We start from the raw sequence: 6,000 nt of genomic DNA, 5'->3' as shown, positions 1-6,000 counted from the left end.
GAAGGAGTTACCTGTGAAAGCTTTATTGAGTCATAATTAACAAACCTTAATTGTACATATTTAAAGTATACAACTTGATAATTTTGACATGTAGGTACTCATGGAAACAGTGACAAACTTATTTTCTTGGACTCCAAAATCACTGCAGATGGTGACTGCAGTCATAAAATTAAAAGACACTTGCTCCTTGGAAGGAAAGCTATGACAAACCTAGATAGCATATTAAAAAGCAGACATCACTTTGCCAACAAAGGTCTATATAGTCAAAGCTATGGTTTTTCCAATAGTCACGTACAGATGTGAGAGTCGCGCCATAAAGAAGGTTGAGCGCCAAAGAATTGATGCTTTCGAATTGTGGTCCTGGAGAAGACTCGTGAGAGTCCCTTGGACAGCAAGGAGATCAAACCAGTCAATCCTAAAGGAAATCAACTCTGAATATTCTTTGGAAGGACTGATGCTGAAGTTGAAGGTCCAATACTTTGGCTACCTGATTCGAAGAGCTGACTTATTAGAAAAGACCCTGATGCTGGGAAAGATCGAAGACAGAAGGGGACAACAGAGGATGAGATGGTTGGATGGCATCACTGACTCAATGGACATGATTTTGAGCAAACTCCAGGAGGTGGTGAAGGATAGGGAAGCCTGGTGTGCCACAGTCCATGGGGTCACAAAGAGTCGGACACAACTGAGCAACTGAACAACATAATAACTTTATCCAAGTTAACTATCTTGCAAATGAAAGCTCATTCTCTTAGGACCCGCAAGTGTACTAGAACATACGCATAGCTATTTTTATAATCTTTCAGTGGGGAAAACACTTTCCAAGTATGGAACTCAGACCAGATTTCAAGGAAAAGATAGGTAGAATGAATACTTAAGTTTATATTGGAAAATGTTACTGCAAAATATACCTAGCAATTAAGTGACAAACTGCAAACATGTTAACTTATTAAGGGTTTCAGGAGGAATCCTATAGTTACATTTCTGATGAGGTATGTGTTCTGAAAAGTTCTAAATTTATATCCTTTGCTTCAAATTTGCTTTGAGTTACTGACTCACATATCATATTGTATGTGGGTGAACTCCACTTGGATTTGTCATAGTTTTGTCCCTAAACCTGTTCTACTTGGTTCCATTTCTGTCTTCCTCATTTCAGTAAATGGCATCACTGTTCACATTAGTGCTTAAATGTTCAGAGTCATTATTGATCCTGACATTTCTCTGCCTCTTTTCTTCTAACTACACCTAGTCCACACCACGCTTCCCTGGTGACTCAAAGAGTAAAGCGACTGCCTGCAATGCAAGAGACCCAGGTTTGACCCCTGGGTCAGGAAGATCCCCTGGAGAAGGAAATGACAGCCCACTCCAGTACTCTTGCCTGGAAAATCCCATGGATGGAGAATCCTGGTAGGCTACAATCCATGGGGTCGCAAAGAGTTGGACACAACTGAGCAACTTCACTTTCACTTTTCACACCTAATCTATTAGCAAATCATTCCTTTTGTGCCTCCACCTCCAAAACATATTGCTTACATGTGAAATCTAAAAAAAACTGCAAATGAACTTATTTACACAACAGAAACAGACTTAGAGGTTACTGGAGGGAAAGAGTAGGGGGAATGAATAGATTGGGAGTTTGGAATTGACATGTACACACTGCTATAGGGAATGGTCTAATAACCTAAGTGGGAAATGAATTTGAAAAAGAACAGATACATGTACATGTATAATGGAATCAATTTGCTGTAAACCTGAAACTTAACACAATATTGTTAATAAACTATTCTCCAATATAAAATAAAAATTAAAAATGAAATAAAATAGATATCACAGTTAAATACTTTCTTTTTCTACTGTGAACATCCTGATCGGGCCACCTCAAATATCTCCTAAATCATCTTTCTTTTTCCATGTTTCCCAACTTTAATTTAGTTATCACAATAGCTACACAAAATCTTTTTCCTACTGGAGCAGAAATTGTTAGAGTTCACCAAATATTCAAACCCTCCTCTGCATCCCTCAGCTTCTCATGGGACCATTTCACTGGACTGTGGCCGATAGGGTTCTTATATCAGTGTTGTGTGTCACTCCCACGCCTGGCACGTGGCACAACCCCGTGTCTAGTCAGTCCTCATTTCCCCTGCCGTGGTGAACTTGGGGGCCCTGTGTTCCACATATTATAGCTACAAGTTGCGAATAGGCCATTCGATCTATGTGGGACTCTACATTAATGAGAAATAAAACTTTATTTGAGATTTTGAGGGTTTATTTGTTACCATGGTAGAGGTTTTCCTGTCCTAACTAATTTAGGAATTGTTATAAGAAATAAGTTGATACCCTAACAGGAACTCAAAATATTTGCTTTGGCTCAACAGTCCAGCAGTAGGCAGGGAGACAACTGACATTGGAGGCTGGAAAGGTGGTTATCTATACTGTGACATGGCAGAATATTTGGTAAAGCTGTTACCTGTAACAAGGGCTGGAGATCACATGTCTGCTAATCTCCCATCTCTAGGGGGAAAACATGGAGAACAAACACATGTTCTGGAGCATGCTGGTACATAGTGATAGTGTCTGTGTTTGGTATGGTATTGCCAGAGAAGGACAACTTCAAGAAAGAACTGGCCAGTTTGCAAATAGAAGTAATCTGGAATAGAGGGAGTCCAGAATGGTTGAGGGCCTTGAAGGGTTAGATAAGTAGACTTATCTTGGGTTCCCAAATATTAAGGGATAGAATTCAAAAAAACATTGAACAACTAAATCCTAACAAAAGGTTTCATTTCCAGATGAAGTGAGAGAAACAATTAGGTTAGGGATGTGGACTTGCAACTGAAGCAGGAGAGCCTCAAGGTAGCTGCCACTCAAGTGAAGGAGAGAAAGGGAGGAGAGAGAATAGCACAAAGAAGCATAAGTTTAGAAGCGACATTGGACTTGGTTAGCTGCAGAAGGAACTGACTGGAAGCAAATGGATTAGGAAGCTACTAAGTCTTTAATACTACCATATTGCCAAAGAAACCATTAACCCCAGATCAACAAAGCCTCTGTCTGAGCTGGCAAACAATCTTTGGTTCTCTGATCTTCCACTGAAGATCCTGATCTTCAGTGATTCCATTGATCTCCTTGAAGGAAGCAGGCTTCAAAGGCAAGTTTTCAAACACAATTTTGGACATGACCAAGAATTATGTACAAGGAGGAAGAATGTACAAGAATTATGTACAATTGTGGAGGAAGCTCCAAAGAAATGAATTTTGGAATCACAGAGAATAAAGGGCAAGGGACTTCATCGCAGAGTATAGAATTATGGCGTCGGCAAGGACTTTCCCTTAGGCACAGGGCGAGAGCCTTACAATTTAGGCCTAAAGGCATTTCAGCATTGGTATGGACCAAAGGCTGCTGGTGTTTTCTTAGCGACAATATTTATTATAGTTACTTTATTTCTTTAAAAAAATTTTTTTTAATTTATTTTTGGCTGTGCTGGATCTTCATTGCTGCACAGGGGCTCTCTCTAGTTGCTGAGAGTGAGAGCTACTCTCTAGTTGCGGTGCACGGGCTTCTCACGGAGGTGGCTTCTCTTGTTGTGGAGCACAGGCTCTAGGTGCATGGGTTTCAGTAGCTGTAGTTTGCTGGTTCTAGGGTGTGTGGACTTCCGTAGCTGTGGCATGGGGGCTCAGTAGTTGCAGTTCTTGGTCTCTAGAGTGCAGGATCTGTAGTTGTGGCACATGGGCTTAGCTGCTCTAAGCCATATGGAATCTTCCTGGACCAGGGATTGAACCTGTGTCCCCTGCATTGGCAGGAGGATTCTTATCCACTGTGCCACCAGGGAAGTCTAGTTACTTTATTTCTGATCTAGCATTTATATGTGTGAATTGGCATACAGATTGTCTTTTTAGTTCATAGGCTGTCAGATTGAGGAAACTCACTTCGGATCTGATGGTGAGAGCTCAAGAATACTGGGCTTTGAGCTGGATTGAACTTTGAATTGTGCCTCTTGGAAAGGAATTGAATATGTTCCATATACAGCAAGAAGAGATTAAGAGGATCTGACCATTTGAGACTATGGTAGACTCTGTTACCTTATTGAATATCTACGTGCTTCTTCATTTTAGAGCCATTCTTGCAGCTAAGTTGGTGTCATGAGACTGGGCTCTGATCAATGGGAATAACAAGAAAAAGGATGTAAGCCTTCTTGTCTTATTTAAGGACACTTTATATGTTACACTTTATATGGTTATCCAGCCCCCTTTTTCTTTGCTGTGTTCATCTTAGATGCCACATTTTTCAGATGCCATCAGTAACTATGAGAGGAGAAGGTCTGAGTGAATCACGTTAGACTTTGCATAATAAATTGCTATTGTTAAGCCCCTGAGATTTCAGGGTTATTTGCTATTGCAATATAATCTAACCTATCCTGACTATATACCATCTATTACATTTTTTTTATATCCTCTTCTTAGAACATTGTTCCTATGATATATTTTTTGTGGGTGTTTGCTTCAGGTTTATCTTGACTGTCACATTCTCAGAAGGGATTTCTCTGAATACTCCGTCTAAAGTCAGCACTCTTATTCAAGTTGTTATTCGGTATGAGTCCCATTCTTATCTCATTGATAGTAGCAATCACAAAATATTTATTTTTCACTTGTTTACTTTCCATGTTTTTTTTTTTTGCTAGAAAGCAAGTTTTACCAGATCAGACAACAAACCTGGAATCTTCAATACTGTAGCTCCAGTGTCAACCACGATGTCTTTCAAAATGATAGATATTTGGAAAATTTTTGTTAAGTAAGTTAACCAAATGGAACTTTTAGGGCCTCAGTTTTCTCATCTATAAAGTGTGATAGTATCAATTCTCTATGTCACTGTTTAAAAACAAATTTTTTTTAGTGCTGCTATGTTTGAGTAGTGATTTATTCTTAAAACTCAAATTTAATTGTTGTTATGTATGGATGTGAGAGTTGGACGGTGAAGAAAGCTGAGTGCCAAAGAATTGATGCTTTTGAACTCTGGTGTTGGAGAAGACTCTTGAGAGTCCCCTGGACTGCAAGAAGATCCAACCAGTCCATCCTAAAGGAGATCGGTCCTGGTTGTTCATTGGAAGGACTGATGTTGAAGCTGAAACTCCAATACTTTGGTCACCTCATGTGAAGAGTTGATTCATTGGAAAAGACCCTAATGCTGGGAAAGACTGGGGGCAGGAGAAGAAGGGAACGACAGAGGATGAGATGGTTTGATGGCATCACCGACTCAATAGACATGAGTTTGGGTAAACTCCGGGAGTTGGTGATGGACAGGGAGGCCTGGTGTGCTGTGATTCATGGGGTCACAAAGAGTCGGATACGACTGAGTGACTGAACTGAACTGAACTGAAATTCAAAAGGGAAATAGAGCTCCTAATGTTTTAACATCTGAAGTTTAGAGAGAATCACATCAGCTGGGAGTTTATAATGATTTAACAAGGACTGGTTCAATAACGGCTACTGGGCTAGGAAATGTCTGCGAGAATGTGGCCAGCATTAACCTCACTTGCAGCCATAAATAAGCTCGTCTTACTCAGGATAAGATTTTCCTACAATTTCCCATAATGTGAGATTATCACATATTCAGACCATGAAGGGGAACTCAAGACTTCTCACTTTGTTGAGTCTCCAAGAAAACAGACATGTACAGAGATCAAAACCAATCCAGAATCCTTGAGGCATGGACCTGGGGAATGAACTTCTTAATGGAGGTAACAAAAAGTACACAATAAAACTGATATTGAGCTTTCTCCTCCCTTTGGTGCTTATGCTGGAACATAGATTAGAGCTTCTTTTGGTTCTTTTCTGAGTCCTCTTCCCCTAACACATATGTCTTCATGAAAGCAAGTATCATACAGGGTTAGCTACTTCCCATATAGGTTCTTGGATTGCCAAATATGGCTAGAGCTTGGGTCAAGAAAATAAGGCCCTGGAGCCTATAAACCAACAAGGCTGTTTTTGTCGTCTAGTCCTTAAGCAAAGG

This window comes from Giraffa tippelskirchi, chromosome 13 (assembly GCF_054371585.1).
Source record: "Giraffa tippelskirchi isolate mGirTip1 chromosome 13, T2T-mGirTip1v1.2.pri, whole genome shotgun sequence".
NCBI lineage: Eukaryota > Metazoa > Chordata > Mammalia > Artiodactyla > Giraffidae > Giraffa > Giraffa tippelskirchi.
Note: the sequence above shows the minus strand (reverse complement) of the source record.